Source organism: Equus asinus, chromosome 10 (genome assembly GCF_041296235.1).
Source record: "Equus asinus isolate D_3611 breed Donkey chromosome 10, EquAss-T2T_v2, whole genome shotgun sequence".
NCBI classification, from domain to species: domain Eukaryota; kingdom Metazoa; phylum Chordata; class Mammalia; order Perissodactyla; family Equidae; genus Equus; species Equus asinus.
Window position 1 is genome coordinate 96,656,102 of NC_091799.1, and position 14,504 is coordinate 96,670,605.

Genomic DNA, 14,504 nt, shown 5'->3' on the forward strand with positions numbered 1-14,504 from the left:
AGGAACAAGAGCAAAGGCAAAATATTAACATACTTCAAAGATCAGAAGGCATCATGTTTCCTCTCTGGGGAGAGAATAAAAGAGTAGATCTAAGGATGAGCAGCAGTCATGGGTGCAAGGGCCTTTACTCAAGCAAAGCTTGCAGGACCAAGGTATGGAGGAAGGGAATGACATCGACCGTTGAGAGACCTGCAAGTAGTTCAGGGGCAGAACAGGAAGGTAGCAGGGGATTTTATTGAAAGATGAAACTGGAAGAAGGATGCTGGAGACCAGATCATGAAAAGCCACCTTTGGCTAACCAGGGAGCTTGTGCTTGATGCTCATTGAACGATTGGAAGGAGAAGATTATTCTGAAAGATCACCTTGTCCGTAGTTAAAGATAGGAAAAGGACAAGAGTCCAAAGGAGACCAGCATAGGGAGACTAAATAGTAATGGGCATCAAAGGGAGAAACTGGATGGAAGGAATATTTGCATTTTAAGGCAAGGAACTATGGGGAGTTTTTTTCCGTTTAATTTTATTTGAAAAAGTAGTAAATACACATGCTAAAAAAATTCAGATCATACAAAAGAATATACAAGTTATACTTCTTATGGATATTAAGCATGTGGGATTATAGTGGGTCCCCCCAAAATTCATGTCCACCTGGAACTTCAGCGTGACCTTATTTGGAAATAAGTTCTTTGCAGAGGTAATCATTTAAGATGAGCTCATGCTGGATTACAGTGGGCCATAAATCTCATGACTGGTGTCCTTATAAGAGGAGAGGATGCAGAGACATATAGACACAAGTGAACTAAGGGCATGTGAAGATGGAGGCAGAGATTGGAGTGGTCTAACTATAAGCCAAGAAATGCCAGGAGCCACTGGTAGCTAGGAAAAGACAAGGAAAGATTATTCCAAAGAGCGCTCAGAAGAAGCATGGCCATTCTGACAAATTAATTTCAGATATCTAACCTCCAGAACCGAGAGAATAAAATTCTCATTAAGCAGACATTCTAGATACAACATTTTACCTCAAGGGGTTGGGAAAAGCTTAATAGTTTGTTTCATTAGTTGGTAGGTATGTCTTTTCCTGTTACGCATGTGGAATTGGGAAAACAACCATAGGATCGGTTTGGGGACTCAATGGGCCCACTGTGAGAAGAACCTGAGCAAAAGCTCCAGTGATCACTTGACTTCCATCCACCCAAAAGTCCCTACACTAAATGAAGTCCCAAAACTGCCTAGGATACTGTAGAGGAAGGTATCCAAAGACTTGGGGAGATTGGAATGTTAGCATGGATCTATCACGTAAGACCTATTCACCCACCCCAGGAGGGTCCAGAGGACATAAATGTTGGAAATAAATTTGTGGGGGAGCCCTAGCATCCTTGAAGAGCTCTACAATTGCTTTTCTCTGTAGTCAGATGTATCTTACAATGGAAACTTTTCCCATCAAATAGACTCCTAAATGCAACTGGGATAACGGGATCTCAGGGGGGTAGGGACCAAAGGGTGGCACTTAATTACCAAAAGTTAGGTGGATGTGGTTACTGTAATGGACAGCTGAGCCAGAGCAGTAATCAGAATTGTCTGACTCGGAGAGACCTATGGAATTGGCTGGTTGATCATGGTCTCCTTAGAGAAGAAATAAATGGACAGTCTACTAAATTATTACTTGGTCTGCATAAGCAGAAGAGTTCTAGGTCTATGACTCAAGCCCTAATTTGCATCACCAAAACGGAAAGTCACAGCCCCTCAATCAATTCCCAGATTTGAGCCAGTTTACACATTCAGAACTCTGTATGAAAAGGAGGTCAGGTCTTCTCAAGGAAAGACCCTGCTACATTGCCAAAAGTGTATATTGTTAATCTTTATCCCAGCCTTCCCCAAAGGGTCCTCTTGCCATCTACCAGAGTGACTGTGCACTCGGGGAAAGGAAATAACCAGACTTTGGGGAAATTATTAGACAATGGCAGTGACCTGACATTAATTCGTGGAAACCCAAAACATCATTGTGTTTACCTATCAGAGTAGGGGCTTGTGGAGGTCAAGTGATGAATGGAATTTTAGCTCAGGTTGATCTCACATTACGCCCAGTGGGTCTCCAAACACATCCTATGGTTATTTCCCCAGTTCTAGAATGCATAATTAAGGTAGACATTCTCAGCAACTAGAAGAATCCCCACATTGGTCCCCTGACCTATAGAGAGAAGGCTGTTATAGTAGGAAAGGCCAAGTGGAAACCACTAGAACTGTTTCCACCTATAAAAATGTAAACCAAGAGCAGCATCGTATTCTCGGAGGGATTGCAAAGATTAGCACCAAAGATTAGCATCACGGACTTGAAAGTTGTAGAGGTTGTGATACCCACCACATCCTTTTTCAACTCACCTATCTGGCATGTGCAGAAGACAGATGGATCTTGGAGAATGACAGTGGATTTTCATAAACCTGATAATGTGGTGATTGCAGTTGCATGGCTGTTCCAGATGTGGTTTCATTGCTTGAGCAAACCACACGTTTCCTAGTATCTGGTCTGCAGCTGTTGATCTAGCAAATGCTTTTTACCTCTATACCTGTTGAAAAAGACCACCAGAAAGAGTTTGATTCAACTGGCAAGACCAGCCATACACCTTCACTGTTTTATCACAGGGATATATCAGCTCTTCAGCCCTATGTCATGATTTAGTCACCTAGCCTTCTCCCTCCGCCTTCCCCAGAACATCATGCTGGTCTATCACATTGATGATTTGCTGATTGGTCCTGGTAGGCAGGAAGTAGCAATTACTGTACAGGTATCGGTAAGATATTTGTGTGTCAGAGGATGGGAAATATATCCCCCAAAATTCAAAGACCTTCTACCTCAGCGAAATTCCTAGGGGTCGAGTGGTGTGGGATATATCAAGATATCACTTCGAAGTTAAAGGGTAAGTTGTTACATCTGGCCCCTCTTACCATCAAAAAAAGAGGCACAACCCCTAGGGAGAGAAGAGAAGAGCAGGCTCTACAACAGGTTCAGGCTGCTGTGCAAGTTGATCTGCCACTTGGGCCCTATGATCCAGCAGATCCAAGGGTGCTTGAAGTGTCAGTGGCAGATAGTGATGTTATTTGAAGTCTTTGGCAAGCACCCATAAGTGAATCACAAGGCAAACCCTTAGGATTTTGGCATAAAGCCCTGCCATCCTCTGTGAATAACTACTCTCCTTTTGAGAAACAGCATTTAGCTTGCTACTAGCCCTTAGCAGAGACTGAATGCTTACCAATAGGCCACCAAGTTAACGTGTGACCTGAGCCCAGTGATAGATCACGTGGCTAGGTTGTAAACTTGATACGATGCAAACGCCGCTGCACTTCTGTGATCTTCCAAAAGCCCATAACCCCAATATAATTATGAGAAAAACCTCAGACAAATTATAAATTCCATTAGAGGAGCATCCTACAAAATCCTTGGCTAGTGCTCTTCAAAACTGTCAAGGTCATCAAAACAAGAAAAGTCTGAGAAACCATCACAGTCAAGAGGAGCTTAAGGAGACATGACAACTAAACGTTATATGATGTCCTGGTTGGGATCCTGGAAGCGAAAAAGACATTATGTTAAAGGAAGTCTGCATAAACCATGGACTTTAGTTAATAATAATGTATTAATATTGGTTCATTAATTGTAATAAATGTACCATACTAATGTAAGATGTAAGCAGGAGGGGAAATTGGATGCAAGGTTTACAGGAACTCTGTACTACCTTCTCCATTTTTCTGTAAGTCTAAAACTATTGAAAAAATAAAATCGATTTTATTAGAAGAAAATCAAACTCAAGTCACCATATCACAAAGAGTTAAAACAAGACTTTTCAAAATGATGTGGATATCTAGTCACATTGTACTTTAGTAGAAAATTTTTAATTTAAATGTTTATTTCATCTTTAATCTTTTTAAAATTTCTGTTGTGTATATGTTTTATAGTATATGTAGTACATAAAAACAGATACTTATGTGCATTTTTATTATATGTGTGTACTGGGGATGTGCTAATTTTTTTAATTGATATTATAAAACTAAATTATTAGAGAGCATGTGTGTTAAACTAAATAAGTCAAAAACTAAATTAGAGTTTCTCAGAGGGAGTTGTGAGAAGTAAGCCCATGTACTGTGATATGATTACAATAATTAGCCTATTCTTATGTGAGGATGAATAAAAAACAATCAAACAAATCTATAAGATTAGGCAAAAGCCTATATGATAATGTTGCTAGAGACAATTCCCGTTAGTTTCCAGCTTCCCCTTAGAATCAAACATTCCAAAATCAGATAACTAAAAGTTACGTGACGATATTGTAATTTGTAGGTCTTGGTAACTTACATTTTGAGTCACCTCAGATTAATGTAACTACTTCTTCAGTGGCCTTGCCTAGAAAAGTTAATGCATGAAAGACTCTGAGTTCCTTTCTTTGAACGCTCCAGCCCTTACTTGCTGTGACTGGTATGAAGAGCGCTGCTGAGCCATGCAGTGTTTATTTTGTTTGTTTGTTTGTTTGCTTGACTGATTGATTTTTTTAATTCTCTTTAAGGAACTTAGTACAAGTTGAATGCGTAGCCCCCTTTTTAATACCATAAACCCATATTTCACAGCAAAGTCGAAACACCCTACATTTGTACTCTATGGAATTTCCCAATGTCACAGCAATAAAAAATAGATTTCAAGTGTATTCTGCACAGCAATTTCTAAAGTATTCACAGGAAAGGTACTTTTTAGTTTATTCTAGTTTCACAGGTTCATGTACTTACTCAAGCCTGGAAGGAAGTATTGCTAGTTTCACTTAGTAATTAACTACTCTAGGAATACCCAAGTGTGTATTTGAAAGACCCCTTTATCCAGCATGCCTCTTGACTGTGGAATGCTCCTTATTTTTAAACAGGATGAGGTGGGGAGGAAACCTACTGTGTCTTTGCAGTTCTGAGACCAGAAGAAATAACTTTATAGAGAAAAAAATAGGGGAAATATTTAATTAGAAAAAATATCCTGCAATAATATTAGTTTACCTGGAAACCCCCAAAACTGTCCCCAAGAGTTTTTCTTGGGAGAAGTATGAGTCATAATGAAATTTATTTTATCACGAAAATGAAACTATTTCATACAGAAGAAGATAACAGAGAGTGATGTTATACAAAGACTGGGAATTCTGGAAAATATTAAACCAGTCACTTGCCTCCAGCTAAACAGAGTTTCATCCTAAAGAATTCATCCAGGCAGATGATAATCTTAATTTATTTGGAGAGCTTCTGAAATGGAATCCCATACCTTAGTACCCTAATATCTGCTGTGGACTAAATTGAATGCCCCCAAATTCATATGTTGAACCCCTAACCCCCAATGTTCCTATACTTGGTGATATGACTTGAATGTTTGTGTCCCTCTAAAATTCATGTTGAAACTCTACTCCCCAAAAGGATGGTATTAGGAGATGGGGCCATTGGGAGGTACTTAAGAACAGATGAGGTCAGGAGGGTAGAGCCCTCATGAATGAGACTAGTGCCCTTGTAAGTGTCACCAGAAAGTTTGCTACCCTTCTCTTCTCTCTGCCGGGTGAGGATACAAGGAGAAATCAGCAGCCTGCAAACCCAAAGAGAGCTCTCACCAGATCTCAACCTCACTAGCGCCCTGATCTAAGACTTCCAGCCTCCAGAACTGTAAGAAATAAATTTATGTTGTTTAAGCCACCCAGTCTATGATATTTTGTCATGGCAGCCCAAGCAGACTAAGAGCATCAGAAAGTACTTACACTTACCTTTTAGGACAAGCATCTGGGTCCTTTGGAAAGGAAGCCCATCTTTCATACTGCACACTGGAACTTAGAGAGAGCTAGAGGGTGACATTGTAGAAGTTTCCTAAGAAAATAAAAGTAAGGAAGAGATTCTTTGTCTCTTCTTTGTCATAACATAGGAACCCTTCACCTCCTCAAGGAATCTGATGTTAGGTTGATGATACTCATATAATCCCAGGTTCTCTCCATCATAGTCAGAGAGGAAGGCATCACCCTACTATTACCCAAAACTCTCTACTTGTGATAAGGTAGGTTGTCAACCTTACCTTAAAAAATCATACCAGGATATTGCTGACTAAGTAACAAGGGCTTTCTGGATCTTCTGCTAATATTTTGTCTCATTAATGTTTCTTTTTGCTTGGTCTAGAATTTTAGAAGGATAGTTGACTAGGTCTTCTTCAGAAGATAAGGATATATAATTTTATCCTCATTGCATCATTCTCAAGATCTTGGCATCCAGAATCCACTTAAAATAATGATCTTCAAACTGAGGTACCTCCATCTCTTGGGGTACACCAGAGCCATTTCATACAGTTGTGCAGCAGAGGTCCTGGGGTAAAAGACACCTTTCACAGCTGTATGGGAGCATGGATGGGTCTGTTCTCCTTTCCAACCACTGCCTTCATGTTCACCATATTCTTACACATGGAAAACTCTCTCTCATCCATCCCAAATCCTACTACAGTGTGTGCCTCAGGATTGTGCTAAATACAGTAGCCACTAGTCACATGGGTATTGAGCACCTGAAACACAGCTGGTCAGAATTAAGATCTGCTGTACAAAACACAACAGGCTTTCAAGGACTTAATACCAAAAAAAACAAAATGAATGTAAAATGTCTCATTTTTAATTTTTCATATGGATTGAATGTTGAAATGATACTATTTTGGAAATATTGCATTGTATGTAATATTAATTTCACCTGTTTCTTTTTGGTTTTTTAATATGGTACCAGAAAATTTTAAATTGCGTATGTGTCTCACATTATATTTCTATCGGGTGGTGCTGTTCTAGAACATCGAAAAAAGGGAAGAATTTAAATATTGCTTCTGGAGAAGCCTCCAACATAAGGCACCAAAACTTTGCATTTAGGCTTTGTGTCCTTCCTTTTCTTCTCTTAAGAGGGGGTATTTTGGTATTTAAATTATTTTGGCCAATATGTTAATTCATAAATTGTAGAGTGCGGTTATAAGAGTGATGATAGCCTCAATCAAAGAAAGCATTGCTCCTGAGGAAGGCTCCAGAGAACAAAGCAGAGTAGCAGGGAGAAATATTGGTTACATCTTATGTCATCCAGGTGACAAACTCTTGGCAAGGCTCTCTGCCTTACTTGGCACTCTATCTTAGAATGAGTGTTTGTGAGATGCTTGTCCTAGGGACTTTCCAGAAACGAGAAGTGATTGACTCTTATTGACTGGATAATCAACACTTTTGTAATTCAGTTAATTTCCAATTCTCCGCTTTCAACAGATTTGAAGGAGAATCTAAATTTTTTACCTGATGATTTAAAATAATATTTAATGAGAGATTACTGTGACAATTTTTGGCACACAGTTCAGAAGTTGAAAGAATTGAATGATTTTGTTATAACAAAACTCCATTTTCATTTGTTTATGGGAACAGTGTTTCTCAGTGTTTATATCTGTAAAACCCAAAAATAGGAATAGAATTGAGATTAAATCTTGTCCCTTTCTAGCAATAATATTCATCAATAGATTTTAAAAGAGATATATCCAGTAAGATTTTACTAAGTACATGTAATAATTATCAAAATTTATAATATATTGTTTCAATCAAGTTTTTACTACTAATAATTATGACAATAAATGAAACTTTCAAATAATTTGAAATAATAAAAGATTTTCGAACATAAAAATATCCTGCATTAAATAAAATTCTGGGAATGGAGTGAAAATGAGATTTCAATGAGAAAAAGGAATGATGTAAAATTGCAGTCATTTTTTATGAATGATAGTGAAGTTCTAATAAATATGTTATTTAGATTCTATTGGAAACTTGTCATGTGATGATTTTATTTTAAAATGTCAATATTTATTTATAATACATGGAAATCACATCCTTTAAAACTAAATTTCTTTTTTTAAAGATTGGCACCTGAGCTAACAATTGTTGCTAATCTTCCTTTTTTTTTCTTTTCTGCTTTATCTCCTCAAATCCCCCCTGTACATAGTTGTATATCTTAGTTGCAGGTCCTTCTAGTTGTGGCATGTGGGACGCCGCCTCAACGTGGCCTGACGAGTGGTGCCACGTCCGTGCCCAGGATCCGAACCAGCAAAACCCTAGGCTGCTGCGTCAGAGTGCACGAACTTAACCGCTCGGCCACGGGGCCGGCCCTAAAACTAAATTTCTAATGGAAAATTTTAGATGTCACCTTTCAAATGTGGAAACAGTTTCACAGTTTTTCAAAACTCTTTTACGGGAGAAGGTGAGCAAAAATATTCAGATGACTGCCTTAGATGGCAACTAGTCAAAACCCCTTCCTTTTATAGCTGCGGCAGCTGAAGACCAGAAGTTCTGTTCTTGAACCTGAGCTGGAGCCACATTCAGCCCCTGGCTCTGCAACCCCATTCCATCTGCCATTTAGAGAAGGCACTTGGAGTTCTGTGAGCAAGTCCATGTTTATCAGTTATGAGGTACCTGTGAGTAAGAGACTGTCTCCCTGAAAGGTATTTGGGTTTAGAGCTGCTGTCTGGCATCTGTGGTAGCCTGTTACTGCCAGTCTCACCCATTGTCAGGATTCTTTGTAAAGCAATTGTTTAGAAATACGAGGTGTTCTTACATCTATCCCAGCAGGTTGTATTGTAACTATTGATTTCCCTAACGAAGCTGAAAGCACATGTGGGAAGTAGCTATTCATTGTCTTAGTTAGCTTGGGCTGGGCTGCCAAACAAAATACCATGCAACAGAAATTTATTTTCTCACAATTCTGGGAACTGAAAGTCTGAGATCAGGGGCTGGCCCTGTGGCCTCGTGGTTAAGTTTGATGCGCTCTCCTTTGGCAGCCTGGGTTTGGTTCCTGGGTGCAGACCTACACCACTCGTTGGTGCCCATGCTGTGGTAGCAACCCACATGCAAAATAGAGGAAGACGGGCACAGATGTTAGCTCAGGGTGAATCTTCTTCAAGCAAAAAGAGGAAGATTGGCAACGGCAGAGTGCCAGCATGGTCAGGTTCTGGTGAGAGCTCTCTTCCTGGCTTGCAGGTAGCTGCCTTCTCATTGTGCACGTGGGTGGTGGAGAGAGGTGGGGATTGGGGGTAGGGGGCTAGCTCTGGTCTCTCTTCCTCTTCTTCTAAGGACACTAACCCTATTGGATCAGGACCCTTCCCTATGACCTCATTTAACTTTAATTGCTTTCACAAAGGCCCTATCTCCAAATGCCATCACATTAGGGATTAGGGCTTCAACATATGGATTTTAGTTGGACACAAACTGTAACATAACACTCATAAACCTTTATATGCCTTGTTCCTAACCCAATGAATGGTACTAATGATCATGAATAAATTTTTGTTGAATGATTTAATATTGATTCCTTATATCAGTTGTACTGTGGCAGTATAGTACAGCGAAGAGAAAACCAGCTATAGTCGTTTAACCTTTCTGAGCCTCAGTCTCTTCAGATGGAAAATCTAGATAGTAAATCTTATCTTATAGATATGTGATGAGGATTAGAAGGGAGGTGTGTCAAGAGACTAGAATAGTGCTTGAGAAATAATAGCCATATCTAATACCTTCACTTAACACTTTACAGTTTATGAAGCACCTTTGGAACACACTCTTCCAGGAGTCAAGACCTGGATGCCTCAGACACTTCTGGCACCAAGCCTAGAGATTTTTTTTTTAGCTTAGTGATTTTTTCGCTATAGCAGGTGATCCAAGACCTTACAGAAAGCGTTAATTTTAAGACACCCTTGGACTTCACTAGCTCATGATTTCTGATCTGTGGAATGAAGTAATTCACTGAATTGGTCTAGCCCGAGGGTAGTCAAGAGGCCAGGCTAAGAAATCCGCCTGGTAGGGAGAGAAAAATATTAGATGGTTTAATAGATATTCTGTTGCAGAATTAGTCAGTTACTTGCAATTTCCTTAAATAAATTATTTTTCAGAACACTTATAGCCAAAGCTTAGTAGATAGGTGCAATCTTGGACACTAGGTGGCACCATAAGAGTCTCTCCTGGACCAGTTCTGGACAGCCCAGCAGCTCCTCCCTTCCATTTACAGCCTGAAGATTTTTAGCAGAGTCTGGGGCGAAGAAAACTTAGAGAAATGTTGTTCCTTTTCTGCATAGAATCTTTAAGTTTTCTTTCTAAGAGCTTGATCTCCTACTGTGAGTAGTATGCAGAAGAACAAGGCTCTCATAGCAAACTACAGCCAGCATGAATCAAGTCAGGAGCCTTGATCTGAGTCCCAAGGCTGGCACTCAACAGCTGGTTTTCTTGGAGAAAGTCAATTTCCTGCCCTATATGCATGTCCTCGGATTGCTGGGAGGCCCCTACAAAGTAGCGTATGAGAAGTGCCATGAGCTACAATTGAAAACCAAGGTTCTTCCCACTTCTGCAGCCCTCCTCTTCCTGGGAGGCTCCTGCCTTGTGCCAGCTCTGCGCCTCTGCTACCCTGGCCCCTGCCTACTTGTTATCAACTCCAACATCCCTCTCAAACATTCTTAAAGGACTCTGACACCAGATCTGTTCATTTCAACATTCACTCAAACAACTGAAACTCAGTTCTTAGCGTCCTCCACACCAATGGTGTTCAACTTCTCTGCAGCAACTCAGTCCCATGGCTGCACCCTAAACCTTGTCATCATCTGGAAGTAAACCCCCTTAAAATCGTCAGCTCCACATCCCACTCTGGCAAAAGTCACCTCTCCTTTCCCCTCTCCACTTGCTCATCAATTTCAGTGTGACTTCTAGCTCCTTCCCTTCTTTCTTCTCTCCCTGTTGGTCAGCCCCCACCTCTGCACACACAGCCCCTCTTTCTCTTCTTGCCTGTGCTGTTCACAGTAAGTAGCTACTCTCCATCAACACCTACACCTCCCTTATCACCTGGTCCTCCAGCGCCACCATCCCTCAGGCCCCCAGCAGGACCAGTGCAGCCCTGTGAGGCAGTGCAGAGCACTGAGGTGGCAAAGCACAGGCCTGGACGTGAGTTACTGCTCTAGCAATAAGCAACCCTGTAACCCTGAGCATGTTATTAATCCCTCTGAGCATCAGCCTTGGGTGTTTTAGGGGGATGGGGACATCTACTCATGGGAGAACTAAGAGAGGTAATAGGTGAAAAGAGATGTTTTGAAATATATTTTTATGCTTTTATCTCTTGCATATTTCATGCTTATGACCTTTCCCTGTGATTTAGTGGTATCTATCTGGAGGGCAAGTGGATAAATGCGTAGACTAGGGTTATGAGAGTAAAAATGCAAATAGAGGCAGGGTGTAGATTACCTCTAAAATAGGTAATTGAGATGCAAAACTAAAGACCTGAGGAAAGCAGGGCTTAGAGATTATGTCAAAATATAATTTGGAAATAGAACAGGAGAGAGCCAGATGTACCTGCCTCTTACTCATCCACCAAAATCAGAGAAGATCGTGAGGGCCACGAAAGAGGAGCCTGAGCAGGGCATGCCCTCAAAGGAAATGGGCGGAAGTGGAAAGGAGCTGGGTTTGTCCCTAGTCAAGCGTCCAACACTCACCTAAGCATGAAACCATGAAACCAAGGTGGGGCCCTTAACCCCCAGCAGAGGGTGTGGACGGAAAATCCAGATCATATATTTAGTCCTCAAAACAACTCCACGAAACCATTACTGCCCACATTAAAACAATACCTCAAGACTATTATTGGCCCCATTTTACTAAATAGGAAAGAAAGTGACAGAGTCAGGATTCGAACCCAGGCCAGCTGGCTTCAAAGGCCATGTTCATAACCATCGTCCTACGCAGCCTATCAATAAACTTCAGTACCCTCCACTCACCCCAACCCCTCCTCTGTTCAGCCCCAGGGTTAAAAAGCACAGTTAGAAAAGTTAGGCTACCATGTGTTTCATGCTGTTACTATTAAGGTCTAAACTCAACTGGGCCTTCTGTTTTGCTCCACTACCTCTGTTTGTTCTTGGTCCACTCCCTTCCCCAAACCTGCAATGGACCAGCTAAACCTTCATCATTCCCTGCTCTCCTCATTTTTAGGAAAGAACTTGCCTGTGATTCACAGAGAAAATCAGTGGCATTAAGGATGGGCTCTCTCAGCATCCCTCCTTCCCCCACTCACTTATCTTCAAGGGCACCATTTCTTCCTTTCCGATCAGTTTCTGAGGAAGAGATGTCTGTCTGTCTATCCTCCTATTTCAGACCTTTCCCTCCCTCATCCTCTCGCCTCCTCCAGGATTTCCATCAAGTGCCCCTTCCAATATCTTCAACCTCTCCCCTTCTCTACTAGGTCCTTTTTCTCAGCATATAAACAAACCAAACTCTTTCCTTCCCTTCACATCATTTCCATCATGATCATCTAGACAATGGAAATTTCCAAGCACGAGTCCCTGAGCTCTTCCTAAGTAGAGATGAAAGTTCACTAATTCACAGAAAAAGCACAAAATATAAGGATAACTTGGGGAGTTTCTCATTAAGCTAAGGTCATTAAATTTAAATGATATTCTTTTGTTCTGACGTTACAGCCTATTTTTTTAATGTTACAATATTCTTTGCTGCCTTTGAAAAGTGTGAAGACTTTGCATGAGCAAAAACCCTAACTCTTTGCTGTGTTAAGACATTGAGATTTTGGGTTTCTTTGTTATTGTGCATACCTCGCCCAGCAGTTCTCAAACTTTTAGATCTCTGAACATCCCTACACTCTTTACACTCCTAAAAACTATTAAGGACCTGTATTCACTATTTTTTCTGTATTCTTGCTGCTCTGGCACATCGAACCTTGCTAGCCCAGGAGAGACTGCCCCTCCTAGGGCCAGCTAATTCTTAGAGACAGCAGCCAAATTCCCTGTGAGTCCACCTTTCACATGCAAACTAACCAGTCCACAGCCCCAACCCCACAACCACACCCTTTATTAGGCTCTCATAGGGCTTTCACCCTCAGGCCAATATTCCCCTGTCCTAATTGCCCCTGGACCGGATACCAGACAACCCAGGGACAGCCCCTACACCCTGGAGCCTGCTGAAATTATTCAGACTAGCCAATCCTAAACCTGCTTAGCCTGCTTTGCCTATTGCCTTCTAGGAAAACCACAATAAGGCTTTCACCCACACTTTCCCCTCACTCCTTCCGCCTCCTGACAGACTGTGGTGCTTCCCCGTGTGGCCCCGTGTGGCATGGCATGCCCCCTTCTCTTGGGAGCAAACTATCCTTTCAATGACAGTTGTCTCCTGGTCTGTTGGCCTAACCATACCTGAATAATAATAAAACCTACATTTTAAAATAGGACTTCAGTGGGCTTTTGTTTATGTGGGTCTTATGTATTGATATTCACTGTTTTAGATGTTAAAATTGAGAAATTTTTTAAAAATATGTACTAATTCTTTTAAAATAATAAACCCATTATATATTAGCATAAAAACATCTTAATGAAAAATAACTATGTTTTCCAAAACCCAGAAAATGGTGACAAGAGGAGCATTGTTTCAATTTTTACAAATCTCTTTAATGTCTGGCTTAACAGAATGAGGCTGGATTTTTGGATCCACTTCTGCATTCAGACAGCTGCAATATCACCCTTTGGAAAATTCCGCAATATATTTGTGAGAGATTAAGCATGAAAAGGCAAATCATGGTTTAGTATTTTAACAATTGATGTTGACCTCCCAGATCCACTGAAAGCGTCCTCAGACCACACGTTGAGAATGCTGACCTCGACAATCTTGATTCACACTGTACAGACAAGTTTTTGATCGCCTGAAGTTTGCACATGAAAAGGAAGTTTATTGATTAAAAGTTTAACTTAAGAGTGTCCTCTACAGTTTTTTATAGTCATAGTCTTGATAAACCTCCTCAAGAAAGCAAAACATCATACTTGATTTGGGAGATATATTAGTCTGCTAGGCAGCCATAACAAAATACCAAGGCTGAGTGGCTCAAACAATAGAAATTTATTTTCTCACAGTTCTGGAGGCTGGACGTCCAGGATCAAGGTGCTCTCAGGATTGGTTTCTGGTGAAAGCTCTCTTCCTGGTTTGCAGATGGCTTCCTTCTCACTATGTCCTCACGTGGCCTTTCCTCTGTGCACATGTGGAGAGGGAGAGAGCTCTCTCGTGTCTCTTCCTCATCTTATAAGACCATCAACTCTGTTGGATTAGGGTCCCATCCCTATAACCTCATTTAACCTTAATTACCTTCCTAAAGGCCCTATCTCCAAATACAGTCACATTGGGGGTAGGGCTTCAAAACTCATGAATTTGGGGGGGGGGGCACACAATTCTGTCCATAACAGGAGGTGAAAACCCAAGACAATGAGTATGAGGAAAAAGAGAACTGAGGCAAGAAAAGAGGGGAAGCAAAGTGATGTAATGTGTTATCATGCTGGCTACCACTTCTTTAAAAAACATCAAAAAAAAGGAAGGCCAGTCAATGCTTGGCACATTGTACTCCCCCAGAGGGCTGCAAGAAAAAATTGCATCTCAGAGTATCCCATGGGAGGAAGACGCTACCCCCCCCCCCCATCTCCTATTTCCTACTGGTCAA

General features: G+C 41.0%; 1 protein-coding gene across 1 annotated transcript in view; it reads right to left on the minus strand.

Annotated features, from left to right (window-relative positions):
* Window positions 1–14,504, minus strand: part of OTULIN (OTU deubiquitinase with linear linkage specificity) — a 54,804-nt gene that overhangs the window by 34,817 nt on the left and 5,483 nt on the right. The window lies entirely within an intron of this gene.